Below are 16,753 nucleotides of genomic sequence, written 5' to 3'. Positions count from 1 at the left end.
GCTCTGAGACTTTTGACCTGCAGAAAGAGCTTGCATATTACTGTCAGCAGGATGTAAAAATTTTGAGACAGGCTTGTATCCTATGCAGAAAAGAAATGATGAAAATGACGGAGAAGGACGATATAGTAGAGAGAGAACCTGGTAAATTCACCGAGAGAAAACGGTGTATAGATCCATTCCGGTACATAACGCTGGCATCTGTCTGCATGGCTATGTACAGGGTTATGTTTTTGGAGCCTAACCCGGGAGCTCTTCTCCCTCCAGACAACTATCACAGACAGAAAAAGAGATATTCAAATCCATCTGTTGAGTGGCTGTTGTATACCTCTCAAAAAGGAAATATACAAATACGGCACGCTTCACAGGGTGGGGAACTACAGGTAGACCCCTACTTTGTAGACGGTTATGCCAATGTTGATGGGGTAGACACAGCCTTTGAGTTTAATGGGTGTTTTTTTCATGGTTGTGTCACCTGTCATTGTGAAAAAGCACAAAACCCTATGATGGGTACAACTTTTGGGTTTCTTTATTACAAGACGCAGCTCAAGACCAACTATCTAAAATGACTTGGTTTTGTAGTGAGGACTCTTTGGGAGCACGAGTGGGAGGTGATGAAAGAAACAGACAGGGAGCTTGCCAGCTTTTTAAACCGAGCCCAGCTACCCCAGCCTCTCATGCCTAGGGATGCTCTTTCTGGGGGGAGGACAAACGCTATATGCCTATATTATAAACCTAACCCCGGCAAAGAAATTCACTATTATGATTTTACCAGCCTGTACCCTTTCGTAAACAAAACCAAAGACTATCCTATTGGACACCCCGATATAGTTTATGACAAATTTGGACCCCTAACAAATTATTTTGGAATTGCAAAAGTTAAAGTGTTCCCTCCACGAGGCCTCTTTTTCCCATTGTTACCTGTCAGAGTGGGTGGCAAGCTTATGTTCCCGCTATGCCAAACCTGTGCGGAAACCGAGCAGCGGGAGACGTGCACCCATACTGACGAGGAGAGGGCCATCCTGGGGACTTGGTGCACGGTGGAATTGAACGCTGCCATAGCGAAGGGGTACGTGGTGGCTAAAATCTAGGAAATCTGGCATTTTAATGAAAAATCTGATGAACTCTTTTCAGAGTACATAAAATTACACCTCCGCCAGAAACAAAAGGCTTCAGGGTATCCCAGCTGGTGCACAGATGAAGAAAAACAATATAAGTACGTTAACGATTTCTACCAGAAAGAAGGTGTGCGCTTACACCAACAGGAGATCAGACTAAACCCCGCTAAATGCCAAATTGCTAAACTGTTTTTAAATTCTCTGTGGGGTAAATTCAGCCAAAGAACCAACCTGCCCAATACCAGCCTTGTGAGACACCCTGACTAACTCTTTCAGTACCTGTTTTCCCCCAGCTATGAGGTTTCATCCTGTGAGTTTATCGATGATGAAACAGCGTGCGTATCTTGGAAGCACGCAAAAGACCGTTATTCTGTCTCTGGCAATACCAATGTTTTCATAGCCTGTTTCCCCACCGCTTATGGCTGCTTAGAACTCTACAGCCTCCTAGACGGGTTGCAAGAGCGGTGCCTGTCCCACGACCCTGACTCGGTGATATTTGTGAAAAGGGAGGGGGCCTGGAATCCCCCTCTGGGGGATTATTTAGGGGACCTCACGAGCGAGATCCCGCCAGATCAACACGTCACCGAGTTTGTGTCGGCAGGCCCCAAAACATACGGGTATAAGCTGTCGGGAGGAAAGGCCTGTATGAAGGTCAAAGGTATTACCGTGAACGTAGCAAACTGTGAAAAGATCAACTTTGACAGTTTGAAAGATCTAGTCCTGGACTATTGCACGGGCCTGCGAGAAAACCCCTCAAAAAAGATAGAGGTGCAGCAGCCCTCGATTGTAAGAAACAAAAATCAGTGGCAAATAGAGACAAAAACCCTTAAAGAAACACAGAAAGTCGTTTACAACAAGAGGGTCCTAGGAGAAGGATTTAAAACCCTGCCCTACGGCTTTTGAAAAATGGATACGAGGTGGAAACACCCCTTTTCTGCAATTCTGGCGGGGCCTAGCAACTGCGGGAAAAGTTACTTTCTAACAAATGTATTGGATAATGCCAAACAAACATTGTCTTTTACGCCTGAGACTATTGTGTGGTGTTACGGTTGTTGGCAACCTCTGTAGAAAGAACTGCTCTGTAAATATCCCTTTCTCAATTTTGTGGAGGGGCTGCCTGATGCTTTTGACGATGACCGTTTGTTTCCTACCAATAAAGTAAACATGATTATCCTAGATGATCTGATGAACTCTGCCTGTGAAAGCCATGAAACTGAGAAAGCCTTTACCAAGTACGTGCATCACAGGAACCTGAGCATTATGTATATCGTTCAGAACGTATTTTGCCAGGGAAAAAAGAGTCGCGCTATTAACTTAAACACAAAGTACATGGTTCTGTTCAAAAACCCCTGGGATAGATTACAAATTGCTACACTCGCTCGGCAAATGTACCCCGGCAAAGCTCAATTCTTTCTAGAAGCTTTTGAGGATGCTACCAAAAGGCCTTATGGCTACCTGGTGGTGGTGGATTTAAATGCTTCCACACCAGAAGCTTATAGACTAAGAACTGGTCTTTTCCCTCCAGACTGGCCGGCATTTTATACTTTAAAAAAGAACAACAGCCGGGTAGAAAAAGAGATGAATTATTGGCAGGCCCCTTTTTAATAGCCAGGGCTGCTGACTGAAAACATGTCTAGCTGTGTGAAGAGAAACCTGGGCCTTTTCCAATTACTTAGCAAATCGTCCCCGCAGCAAAGGAGGGCTATACTGTGCTCGGCCTCTGACGATCTAGTAGCGGCCATCTCAGAAATAGCGCTCAATACCGTAAAAGGAAACGTACCTTTGACACAGAATCAAATGCATGTGCTGAAAGAGAAACACACTCTTATAAAAACTTTGTGTAATAAAAGGGTTTCACTTACAAGAAAGAAGCATCTGGTGAAGCAGTCTGGAGGGTTTATCGGAGCATGGTTAAGTTTTCTGATCCCTCTGATAACGGGTCTTTTAACTAATCAATAATGGAGTATGCAGAAAAAATGTACCTGGTGCCTAGCCGGCAGTTGGAGCAATTAAGGGCTCCCCCTCCAGCAGAGGAAAATATCAGAATGACCGCAACACGCTTACTGGATACTGAAATGAAGTCTGTTCTTCAAAGAACTGACTTAGGTGAATATGAAAAGGCTAAACTTTACAGCACCGTGCTTCAAAGGGACCTAACGGACGTGAAGCAGAGCGATGTGGATAAAGGAAAAATGAGTCTGTTTCTACCAGCACAGGAACAGAGTGTGACTGCCAAACCCTCCGAAACACCAAAGACCGCAGACTCTGTTGCTCAGGAGGTGTTGGATAACGTGAATAAGTGTTATAAGGAAAATGCATTCGTATTGCTAAATAAGCTGGGCCAGGATAAAAATATCTCTTCATGGAACGATAAAGGGTCTTTTGTGTACAAAGGCTCTGTAGTTAATGGTTCTAACGTGCTCCACTTAGTCAGGGCCGTCACCCAGACGTGCTCTGTTCCTAGCAGACACGTACCTAAAGGATGGGGTGTGTTTATGAATGCCATGGCGGAACTGAACATACCATCTTCCGTCATGGGCAATGCGACCAATAGAGATCTTTTGGAACGCCTCAAGGCCTCGACCGCCGACACTGGGGTGGATCAAGAAACCGTGACCCCTTTTTTGCCATCAAAAAAACGAAAATTGGCTAAAAGAGCCGAATGGCTCAGTGTGTGATCTTTTTCACGTTCTAATTTTTTTTTTAAACTGGTAATGTTTTGCTTTAAATAAAACATTTCTGAATTGGTCATTGTGTTTTGTTTGTTTGTTTGTTTGTTTGTTTTTAAAAAAAACACACCAAACATGAATTGTCTTTAAACCCCTCACCTGGGGTGCTTTACTGGGTAACATGACTATGAAAATTGTTGCAAGATACACATGTGTGGGCTTGTTGAAACATGCTTTGAGCAAGGCTAGGCACGTCCAAGTATTTAAATGTATTTTTTACAAAATTCATCACCATCCGGTCGTTTTGCACTAAGTCATTAGAATACAATTTTAAAATCCGGTCAAAAGATAAACCCTTGCTACGATGGTGTAAGAAAAACACGCAGTGATAGCCGCAGGCAACGGAGCTGGGGTCTTGTAATTGTCTGTTGTGAAACACAATGTCTGTGGCATTTTTGTTTAAAAATTTCATCATGCTTTTAGGAAAGGACACACTGTTTGGGGGATGCCCATAGGAGTCAAGAAAGTCTCCAAGGTTGCGCTCCACCAGATACAAGGCAAGCCAGTGTTCACCCGGTTGCTTCTGTGGATGTGTGTTGAGCACCAAACCTAGGGGTCTCCGAGTCAGCTTGCCGCCAGGGAGCCAATCGCAGGGAAACACATCTAAGAAATTGTTCTTCGTGTAAGGGTCCATTGATAAGACACATGAGAGCTGCACAGTGTCCATGTTCACATGTAGTCAAACACAACATTTCTCCTCTGATTTATCTCTATGACGTTATCAAAAACCCCATACACGATCATATTGACGGTAACGGTTAAAAGCTTCCCAAAATGTATTTCTGCTCTCAGGTTCCCGGTTTTAATCAGGGAATAGTGATCGGCACATTCCTGGTCCGGGGACAGGTCAAAGGCAAACAAGGTGTAACTCTGTGCAAACTCCTGACGGTCGATTAACAGAGAACGATCTTTCATGTGTTTACCAGCCGTCTGTACCAGATTCATGTATTCTCTCACGCAGCGTCCTGCCTCGAAGTCTGGTTGCAGAGGCTTGGTTGGTATCTGTTCACCATCCACATACAAGGCCACAAAATTAATATCGTAATGCTTAAAATGAAAGGGATTTTTAGTGTAACTTCCGCTAAAGGCATCATTATCCACAAACCCTAGGACAAGCATTTTGGGTAACTGTCCCAAAACCAGGTTCTCCTGGTTACTGACCCTGCTGCCCGCAGGGATGCTAAACACTTTCATTCCCACACGGTCCACAGGGTATTTAGCATTAGCGGTAAGCAGGGCTTCAGCGTGCCCCAGACGAGCACTCGGAGCCACCCGTACTTTCTTCACCAAAAAGGATGCTGACAGAATGCGCAGTTTAAAACCTTCGGTTCCGCTGCCCATTAAACAGAAAGCATCTTTACTGTGCATCAGTTTAATTTTCACATCCACTCCATTCAACGATCGTTTTTCTTGAAAAAACCGGTCACTGTGTAGATGACCCGGAAGCTCTACTGTTCTGCGTTGAGCAGTCAGCTTTGCACGCCTCACAAACCCTAGATTCTCGCCATCCGACCCCGTTTCTTCCTGTTGTCCGGCACGGTCTTTGTAAAAGAGGCCAGCGGAAAATTGCGTGGCCAGGGTGTCGTCGCTGTAATTGAGCACCGATTCTATAAAGGCCCTGTGAGGGTAACAGTTGTTGCTTTGGCTTATGAGGCGGTCTCCCAGCGTGACATCCAGCTGACTAAACATAGAGGCCACAGGGTAATTCACCAGGCCCAACTCGGCGTCCGCAGCGAGTTCAGTTCCGTCTCCTTTTCCAATCTTGCAACACAGGTACAGCAGTGTGCTGTTTACATCCATATAATCTATGCCACTCCCTGCTAGAAAAACGTCAATGGGGGCAGACTCCGTAACGGCCCACAGAGGTGGCACCTCGATGTAGATGCTTTTCTCAATGCTGGTCTGCGGAGGGGCTATTTGGAACAAGTCTAGTTCGGATTTGGTGCACTCTTCAGTACCGCAGTGAACAAAAGCCATGTTGATTCAAATATATCTCTTTTATCAGGCAGGGAGCGTTTCCTCTTTTGCCCCAGCTTTCTCTTGGACTTTGGCTTGTGGCTGACCCTGCGGGTCAAAGCCCTTCTTTTAAAGGGTTTCGGGGGGCCTGTGTGTCGCGGGTATGACGCATTTCTCTTTCTCTTCTTCCTCCTTTTAATGTACTTCAGCCCCGATCCTTCCTGTGAAGCTGTATTCCCCACCTTCTCCAGCACAGCATGGGAGACATGACCTACCACGTCTCTAGCTATGTTTTGAGCGGCAGTTTTTACTTGGGGTTTAATTATCTCTAGCCCTCTCCTCAAAGGCGGTACGGCTTTTCGAAAGAGGCTACGGAATATTCCACCCACGCCCGCCCCATGATATCCAGGAAGGGCATATCCCGCCTGGGCTTTGGAATAGTTCCTGTAGATGTTGGGGTCGCCGTAATTTTTTAGGATCGCCATAATAGTGTTTTGCTTTTTAGAAAACTCGCTCTCTCCGGGGACGCAGGTGTAGCTTGATGATCACCTTGCCAAAGCGAAATGAGACGCTTCTGTTCTGATCTGTCTTTATTTCAGTGGTAATGGTGTCGATGTGGTGTTTACTGATAGGGACGTAATGAGGTTTATCGTAGGTGATGGTGACAAACTCGTTGTTCCTTCCTTGGACGGGGACACAACGTAACAGGGGAACAGAAAAGTCCCCCACAAACTGATGTTCTACGATATCCGTGTACAGATACAAGGAATTAATCCCCCCTGTAATGTCTGCCGAGAAAGGGAATTTTTGGACGCTGCGTTTGGGGCCCAAGCCCAGGGTGTTAGCTAGCTCCCCGCTGGTAGAAAACATATAAGTAAAAGCGGCGGATTTAAGTCTAATTTTTCTACCCACAGGGTCGTAGTTCATGACCGTGTCAGGCTGTCCGGGGTGACTAGCCACGGTCCTGTTCATATGATCCAGTAATTCGGGTATGGATGGGTAATCACCTCGTCGTAGGATGAAACTCCACGCCATATCTCCAAAGGTGATTTCAAAAGGGGTGTCGTCGTTGATAGTGTTCCAGCTGTGCGGGCATTGTATTTCCACTAACCCCACCTCCCAGGCACCCGGGAGATCCAAGGGCTTCATTAGCCGTATTGTGAAGTTCGAGCTGGTGTTTTGGGGAAAAACTGCAGAGCTGGCATTGCTGGGCAAAGTAATGTAAAACCCGCTGTCGCTCATTTTCTCTGTCTTTGTAGGAGGAATAACTTTTGTTTGTTTTTGTTGTTTGTTTGTTGTTTGTGTCTAAATGTCACAGAGTTGAGAAGCTTTCACCCAGCTGTTAAACTTATCAGGCCACCCCAACCATTTCACCACTAGTTGCTTTTGTTCCCTTTTCCTTTCTCCGCTAGAACTTTTTCAATCCTGTAAATCCTGTCTCGTTTGGGGTTTACTTTTTGTAATTCTTCAGGGTAAAAAGATCCAGGAACTGTCTTACCCTCGTAGTCTTTTAATCGGTATACAGGTCTCTGACCCCTGGTTAAGACTTCATCCACTATGACTATCTCATCGGTAAATGTCTGTTCATAACCTTTTTCAAAAGCTCCTTTGGTTTTAGTCGCCTTTTCTAAAAGGGGCAACAACCGCTTTTATTTTAAAACCATCGCCATAAACCGTTTTCCATACCTTCAGAGAATTGGAAGGGTTAACATCAGCGGGTCTGGTATGTATAGTTCTGTGAAAGCTCTGGTTGTAACTCTTTATAAAGTCAGGTAACACATCGATGAAGCGAAAGGTGTTATGGGCTGTAAAATATCTCCACATCCTAGTTTTTAAAGTTCTGTTAAATCGCTCCACAACCCCTGCTTTGACTTCATTATTAGTAACAAAATGGGGAATGCCATGCCGTTTTAACAGTCTGCTTAAGGGTTTCTTAAAAATTCTTTCCCCCGATCGGTTTGTGATTTTTGAGGCACAGGCCCTTCGCTAAAAATAGCTTGAAAGGCCTTGGATACCTCACCACTCGTTTTGTCTCTTAGGCCACTTGAAAAAGAGGGTTCACCCCGCCAAAGCTCCCAGCTTCCCCGGGGGTGTAATATATTTTCTTTAACAGAGACACCTGTGGAGACATGACTGTTCCTGGTACCATCTTTTACTAACACATGTGTGGGTGGGGGACAACATTCATATGAACACATTTAAATAAGTTTTATTAATTGCCTGGTTTAACACAACCTTTTACAACTGCCTGTAAAAATGGACGCCACGACTCCTAACATGAGGGTATCTGTGCTGGTTCATTCTTCCATTTTGTCCTTTTCCTCTTGAGATCTGTGTCTCAGACATGAGCAAAAACAGCTGATGCATGATACATTTACTCCCACGGGGCTACCTATGTGTAAGTTCTCAAAGGCCTCCAGAAAGGCATCATCGAGCTGTCGAGAGATTTTTTCAAAAAAGAAACAGCGTAAGCACCCCACTGCTTGGTTTTTGATTTACACAATCCCTGGTTCCTAGCCCCCCATTACACACCCCCCACCCCGACTGTCACTTCTTAAACATTCATTTACCTCAGCCACGTCTTTTTCATTCACCTTGTCCGCCCGTAACTCCCCCAAGCCACGATCACCTTCCCCTCCAGGGGGGTGGACAACAAGAGGCCATCACGCTCATCGTGGTGCCTCACAAGCAGCCGGGTTTCGGGGTCGGTTTCCGGTGTGTCCATCAACGGCTGGGCCAAAGGGTCGTCCTCAGAACTCTCGCTGATGTCGCGCTTTCTCCACACAAGTCCAAAGGCCCTCGGGGCTAAAACAAAGTCCGAAGTTCCCACGGGGGTGATGAAGGAGTCCATGTTTCCACGATTTCTAAAACACGCGCTCTTGGTAAAAGACAGCCTCTTCTGCCCGACGCTGGGACTTATGGGGTGATGGTGCTGCGCTCTGACTGGCAGAGGGGTCACATGCCCCTCGTCTGGGCGGTTCACCCCATCCCAGAACCTGCCCTATTTTGGTCAAATCTGCTCTCGGGGCAGCGTGATTGGTAGACGTTGGTGGGAGGAGGAGTTGTTAGAGGGGTCACAAGAATCATTTCCGGATGGGTCACCCCACCCCCGGAACTCATCCTGATTGGTCAAATCTCCTCTTGGTCCTACAGGGGCGAAACCCATCTTGATTGGTAGAGGGTGGGGGGAGGAGTTGTTAGAGGGGTCACAAGACCCACTTCCAGAGAGGACACCTTGCCCCGGAACTTATTGGTTCCTGATTGGTCAAATCTCCTCTTGGGGGAAGTCCTACAGGGGTGAAACCACTCCTGATTGGTAGAGGGCAGAGGGCGGAGTTGTTAGAGCAGTCACATGAGATACCTTGCTTCCGGTCATGTGGCAGCCTTGCCCCTGGAAGTAATACCCCATGGGGCGGGACTTCTGGTGAACGGGGGCAGAGGTCAAGGGGTGAGGTTGAGGAGAAAAGGGGTGGGGTGGGTGTCACATGACACACCTTGCTTCAGGTCATGTGGCAGCCTTGACCGCGGAAGTGATACCCCACGGGAGCGGGACTTCCTTTGGGGGGGGCAGGAGTCAAGGGGTGGGACTAAGGGGTCAAGGGGCGGGGTTAGGTTTTGATTGACGGTAGGGCCCTCATACTCCTGAGGTTACTTTTAGCTTCTTAACCCCTTACAGGTGAGAGGATTTTTCCTCTGGACAGGAGGGATTGTAAAGGAGTTCACCCTTCCCTTTCTATTTATGACAACAGGTGAAAGTGTTTTGCCACTGGCCACGAGGGATTTTATAGCACCGGGGACAGAAAGGTGGTTCCCCTTCCCTTTATATTTATGACAGGCCCTTTCTTATGTTATTATAAAAATACATAAGTGTCACGGCCACATTGTGACTGACAAATAGCTTCCTTTCTCAGTTCCACCGTGTAATTATAAAATAACTCCACTGGGATATAAATATTGCTCTTACATTTCAGTGGATAGTACATAGAGCTGCACAAACAAGTCATCGTGTCAGGAAATTTTAGCTCGTACTGACTTCACTAGTGCTTTTTAGCTGGCCTGTTGTAAAACGAGGCAAATATCAGGATGAGCTGATGTACCCCCGGAAGACCTGTGCGTACCCCTGGGGTACACGGACCCCTGGCTGAGAACCACTTATCTCCACTAATGCACAAGGGAATTGGCCTCAAGACACATTGGCATCACCTGATCAGCTAGTGTCACATGCAGGGCTGTGAAATCTCCCATCTCCGGGCCCACCAGGATGTCATGGGGCAGCCCCAGCCAATCCCTCAGGGGGCAGGTATTTGCCAAGCTTTCTGCAGAGAAGGACCTGGGGATTACAGTGGATGAGAAGCTGGCTATGAGTCAGCAGGGTGGCCTTGTTCCAAGAAGGCCAACGGCATTTTGGGCTGCATTAGTAGGAGCGTTGCCAGCAGATGGAGGGAAGTGATTATTCCCCTCTATTCGGCACTGGTGAGGCCACATCTGGAGTAGCGGGTCCAGTTTTGGGCCCCCCACTACAGAAGGGATGTGGACAAATTGGAGAGAGTCCAGCGGAGGGCAAGGAAAATGATTAGGGGGCTGGGGCACGTGACTTAGGAAGGGAGGCTGAGGGAACTGGGCTTATTTAATCTGCGGAAGAGAAGAGCGAGGGAGAATTTGAGAGCAGCCTTCAACTACCTGAGGGGCGTTCCAAAGAGGAGCTCGGCTGTTCTCAGTGGCGGCAGATGACAGAACGAGGAGCAATGGTCTCAAGTTGCAGTGGGGGAGGTCTAGGCTGGAGATCAGGAAACACTATTTCAATAGGAGGGTGGTGAAGCGCTGCATTGGGTTCCCTAGGGAGGGGGTGGAATCTCCATCCTTTGAGGTGTTTAAGGCCCAGCTTGACACAGCCCTGGCTGGGATGAATTAGTTGGGGTTGGTCCTGCTTTGAGCAGGGGCTGGACTAGATGACCTCCTGAGCTCTCTTCCAACCCTGATCTTCCATGGTTCTCTGATTCTCTGAACCTGCCTGCCATACCCACAGCCAGCTGCTTCATCGCTGCTCTGGTCACTGCAGAAAATGCCCGGCCACCATGTGGGTGCCCCAGCCCCTCTGCCCGCTGTCTGCTCTCCTGGTCACAGGGGAGTCCCATCCGTCCCCAGGCACAGGGAGCCAGGCACCGATGAGGAGCAGGAAACGTTTGGAAATCACAGACAATTCTCAGGAGCCAGGAAAACCGTCCCCCACCCTTGTCATCCTGCTTGGAAATGTTCCCCTGCCCCCTGTGCTGAGATTCCTGCCAGTACTCCTGGGATCATTCCCCGGCTCTGGGAGGGAGTGGGGGGTCTCTTCTGGGGTGTATGTACCCCTCGCTGGCCCAGTGACCGCAGGGAAAAAAGGGCCGAGCAGCAGAGAGGGTTTTGCAGATTCCTGGGCACAGGGACTAGCGTGAGGGCCGCGCTGAGCTGGGTGAGCCGGGACCCCGCCCTGCTTGGCCAGGAGGGGACACTTTTGCACCATCGCACTGTCTCACATGGTCTCATTTCTGGGAGCCAGGACTCCTGGGTTCTATCCCCAGGTCAGGGACGGGGTGGGTCTAGAATAGGCTGGAAGCCAGCACCAATTAGGACTCCTCGGTTAAAAGAAGAGGAGTACTTGTGGCACCTTAGAGACTAACAAATTCATATCAATTTGTTAGTCTCAAAGGTGCCACACGTGCTCCCGTTCTTTTTGGGGATACAGACTAACACGGCTGCTACTCTGAAATCTGACTCCTTGGCTGTATTCGTGGCTCTGAGTCTGACACCGCCTCTTTCTGCCTCAGTTTCCCTGTTTATAAGATGGGGGTAATGTTCCCTTCCTCCCACCTGGGACCCTGGCAAAGGCAGGAGAAGGCATTTGGAGGTTGAAGTGATGTTTCCAGAGGAAAGCTCTGAAAAAAACCAAAGTGGACCAATTGGTTTTCTTTCTTTTGTCCTTCAATTAAAAACTTATGTTCACTGACTGAATTGAAACTCTCCCAAGCTCTGGACAGGAAAGAGTTAATGATCATGGGATCTCTTCAGCCAGCCCAGAGTTTTTGCATGCCTGATGGAGGTGTGAAGCCATCAGTGGCAAGGGTGAACGATCACCAATCAAATTCGGAAGAAGAGAGTTGACAGGACAGGATGGTCCCCGGCTTTGGAGTCGACACTTTTCTGGTGCTTGCATTTCAGTGTAGAGTATATAGAGCAATATGAACAAGGGGTCGACAGTTTAGCTCGTACTGACTTCACTCGTGCCTTAATGTGGCCAGTTGTAAAACGAGGCAAATATCAGGATGAGCTGATGTACCCCCCGGAAGACCTGTGTGTACCCCTGGGGTACACGGACCCCTGGCTGAGAACCGCTGATCTCCACTAACGCACAAGGGAATTGGCCTCAGTACACACTGGCATCATCTGATCAGCCAGTGTCACATGCAGGGCTGTGAAATCTCCCATCTCCGGGCCCACCAGGATGTCATGGGGCAGCCCCAGCCGATGCCCCAGGGGGCAGGTATTTGCCAACCTCCCTGATAAAACCACAGCCAGATGCTTCCTCGCTCTTCTGCTCACTGCAGCAAACATCCGGCACCATGTGGGTGGCTCTGCCCCTCTGCCTGCTGTCCGCTCTCCTGGCCACAGGTGAGTCCCGTCCGTCCCCAGGCACAGGGAGCTGGAATTCACCTGGGGAACGTGCCGCTGTCGATGGCGGATTCTGGGGTCAGGATGGAATTTGTGGGTAAAACCAGGGAGAGGAAAACCCGGGGCCACGTCCCCCGGCTGACTCGGGGAGAGCAGGGATTGGAGCTTGGGACTCCCACAGCCCACGCTAGAGGATCGCTGACCCCGGAGTCACAGCCAGTCCCCTCAGATACTCTCAGACAAGCCGGACTTTGTGAGGAAAGGCCACTTATACCCCAAAGCAGCCCACCCAGGTTGTTCCCCTGCCCCACGAGACCGGTCACTTACCCCAGAGCCACGGGACCCCAGATCCTACACCAAAGGCAACGCTGGCAGCCAGGTCTGTAGGAAACTCGCTAAAGGTTCGTGAGCTAAGGAAAGGGAATGAGGGTCACGAGGGGTTAAAGCTGGTAAAATTCATGCCCAGGTGAGTCGCAGTCTGTAATTCCAAATGGTGGCGGTGATGGAAGAAACTGCCATTTTCTGGAGTCTTTTCAGGTGCCCCCAGACGGTCTCCAGGGATCCCCGCTTTGCATCCGGTTCCGGTCCCTGTAAGAGTCCAGCCAGCCCAGCGAGGCAGGATCCTTCCCTGAGTCCATCCTTACAGCTTCTTCTCTCAGAGAACAAGCTGGCAGGGCCCCCACCCACGTGGGCTCTGCCTTTGATGGGGGGAGGGAGGAACGCGGCGGTCAGCACACGCGATGGCCCTGCCTTTGGACTCAGCACTTTTCTGGTGCTAAAGTTCCTCATTAGCATCCCTCTGGCATCTCTGCTGGGTCAGTGAGTCCCAGGGCTGTGCTCAGGGTGAATGGTTGTTACTCCGTTAAAACAGCAGACGGGGAAGGGAAAACCATACCACGGCCATTGGTTTTCATGAAATCGAAACTCCAAACACACTGTTCTACCTTCGCCATGCCTTTGATCTAGGCCAGGGGCTCTCGACCTTTCCAGACAGCTGTACCCCTTGCAGGAGTCTGATGTGTCTTGGGTACCCCAAGTTTCCCCTCACTGAAAAACGACTTGCTCACAAATCCAGCCATAAAAATGCACAATGTCACAGCCATGCTGCTGCTGACGAGCTGCTTCCTTTCTCATTTAGGCCATTATAAAATAACTGGGCGGGAACGCAGGACAAATCCTGCACTGGCATTTCAGTGTAGAGTACATAGAGCAATATGAACAAGGGGTCGATTTTAGCTCGTACTGACTTCACTCGTGCCTTAATGTGGCCTGTTGTAAAACGAGGCAAATATCAGGATGAGCTGATGTACCCCCGGAAGACCTGTGTGTACCCCTGGGGTACACGGACCCCTGGCTGAGAACCGCTGATCTCCACTAACGCACAAGGGAATTGGCCTCAGTACACATTGGCATCACCTGATGAGCCAGTGTCCCATGCAGGGCTGTGAAATCTCCCATCTCCGGGTCCACCAGGATGTCATGGGGCAGCCCCAGCCGATCCCCGAGGGGGCAGGTATTTGCCAACCTCCCTGATAAAACCACAGCCAGATGCTTCCTCGCTCTTCTGCTCACTGCAGCAAACAGCCGGCACCATGTGGGTGGCTCTGCCCCTCTGCCTGCTGTCCGCTCTCCTGGCCACAGGTGAGTCCCGTCCGTCCCCGGGCACAGAGAGCCGGAATTCACCTGGGGAACGTGCCGCTGTCGATGGCGGATTCTGGGGTCAGGATGGAATTTGTGGGTAAAACCAGCGAGAGGAAAACCCGGGGCCACGTCCCCCGGCTGACTCGGGGAGAGCAGGGATTGGAGCCTGGGACTCCCATAGCCCACCCCCATCCTCATGTAATCCTGCTTGGAAATGTTCCCCTGCCCGTCAGCGCTGAGATTCCTGACATGACTCCTGGGTTCATTCCCCGGGTTTGAAAGGGGAATGGGGGTGCAACGGGTGGGGGCTGGGAGCCAGGAAACCTTTGCTTTGAACTGACTTAGCCTGTGAAGGGAGGCGTCGCTTGCCTTTGACCTTTGATTTCTTTGTACCTGTCTTGGGGCGTACGCAGCCCATGGTGTCCCAGAAACTGAGGGCTTAAAGCGTGCCCTGCTAACCACAGCTGGGAGGAATAAAGGGGCTGGAAAGCCGTGGGGCAGAGGGCAGAGAGGAGGGAGCGGCTGGCTGTAAGCCCCCAGAGGTGCAGGGACGCAGAGCCCCAGGGGGAGGTAGGGAGGTGCTCCGAGCTCTGGCAGGGTGGGAGCTCCTCTGAGCCCGTTTATTTCGTTGGAGGGCCCTGAGCCGGCAGTCAGAGGATTGGGCAGGCCTGCGATCCCCCCTGCCCCAGTTGGGCTACGTGAACCGTGGGGCTGTGCCACATTTGGCCAGAGGGAGGCGCCATCACACCCCTCACACAGACCGTTTCTGCCTTTTCTGGCTTGTAATCACTTAGCTCCTGCCCTTCCCTGGTTCTCAGTGTTTGATCTAAAGCAGGGTGAGTCTGGGACCTTCCCTTGGGCTGACAGGCTCAGGGCGTCTCCTTCCAAGGAATCAGCGATGGACTTTCTAGGAGCTTGTGTTGGCCCGGAGGGCGCTGGGAGTCCTGGGCCGGGGGGTTTGCTGGGCCGGGGGGTTTGCTGGTGTCGCTCTGCAGTGTGATTCTCGGGGGGTGGGGGAGGGGACTGGCAATATAATGGGGAGCGATTTACAGGTTGGAGCAGGGGTGGGCAAACTTTTTGGCCCTAGGGCCACAGCTGGGTATGGAAATTGTATGGCAGGCAATGAATGCTCAGGAAATTGGGGGTGAGGGGCTGAGGGCTCTGGCTGGGGATGAGGGGTTGGGGGTGCAGGAGGGTGCTCCGGGCTGGGACCCAGTGGTTCAGATGGAGGGAGGGGGATCAGGGCTGGGGCAGGGGGCTGGGGTGCAGGAGGGGTTCAGGGGTGCAGGCTCCGGGCGGCGCATACCTCAAGCAGCTCCCCAAAGCAACGGCATGTCCCCGCTCTGGCTCCTTCGTCGAGGCTCTGGGCACCACCTCGTCCGCAGGCGCCGTCCCTGCAGCTCTGATGGGCCACAGTTCCCAGCCAGTGGGCGCTGCGGGGGTCCCTACGCATAGAGCCGGAGGGGGGCCCTGCCGCTGCTTCTGGGAGCCGTGTAGAGTGGGGAAAGCCCCCCACCCCACTCCCTGGCTGGAGCACCAGAGCGGGCTAAGCCCCGGACCCCGCTCCTTGGTGGGAGCTCGAGGGCCGGATGAAACCATCTGGAGGGCCGGATGCTGCCCCCGGGTGGTAGTTTGCCCACCCCTGGGCTGGAGGCTGGGTGTGAGCAGCACTCGAGTGGTGGCCCTCACAGTGCATCTCCCCGGGCTGGAGAACTGGGGGGCCCTGGCGGGTCATGGGTCCAGGCTGAAGGCTGGGGAATGTCCCAGGGACGCCCTTTGCACGGGAGGATCAAGAGGAGAAAGAACAAAGGAGACCCCTTCCCCCTCCCCGCCTCTTTGGTCTCTGGGAGCTGAGGCTGGGATATTGGATTAAGCTCCAGCCGAGCTTAATCCAATATCCCAGCTCCCGGAGACCGGGGGTGTGTGTGCCAGGACACCTGGGTTCAGTGCAGATGTGGGCAGCGGTGCGGCAACTTGTCCAAACACACACACGAGCTCTGGGGAATTTAAGTTTAGGACCCAGCTTTATTCAGTGCCTATACTTCTGGAAATACATAGCATTAAATCAGGGAGTGCTGGGTGTCAGGGCTCCTGGGTTCTATCCCTGGCTCTCCGAAGGGAGTGGTGTGTTGTGGTTAGAGCGGGGTGGCTGGGAGCCAGGACTCCTGGGTTCTATCACAGCTCTGGGAGAGGAATGCGGGCTGATGGAGTAGAGCAGTGGGGGCTGGAGCCCAGGCTGTCCCCACGCTGTCCCCAGTTCTGTCCCCACGCTGGACTCTCAGGGGTTGCTGTGGAATAGAATAAGACTCAACGCTGTTCCCCAGCACATCACAGTCTGTCCAGAGACACACGCGCCCCCTCCTCCCACTCTGGCTGGAATGGGCTTTGCCTGGGGCCCTGACTCCCTGGATCTTTGCAAAAGCAGTTCAGCTTCATTATCCTTTGGGCACAGATGGGGAAACTGAGGCGTGGGTGGGTGTGGGGAGAGGAGAGAGACCCACAGACTATGAGGGCATCATTCAGCTGTGGGGTGGCTCCCCCTGGCGGAGGGGGGGCAACACAGAGGGGGCGTTAGGAGGGGAATTTCACTGCCAGGAGCCCAGCCAGACTGGGCAAGATGCTGCCCAGGACGACGGGGCCCAGCATCCGCTGAGCACTGCTGGG

Source organism: Natator depressus, chromosome 24, assembly GCF_965152275.1.
Source record: "Natator depressus isolate rNatDep1 chromosome 24, rNatDep2.hap1, whole genome shotgun sequence".
Lineage (NCBI taxonomy): Eukaryota > Metazoa > Chordata > Testudines > Cheloniidae > Natator > Natator depressus.
The sequence above is the reverse complement of the archived record's forward strand: the minus strand, read 5'-3'. Positions refer to the sequence as shown.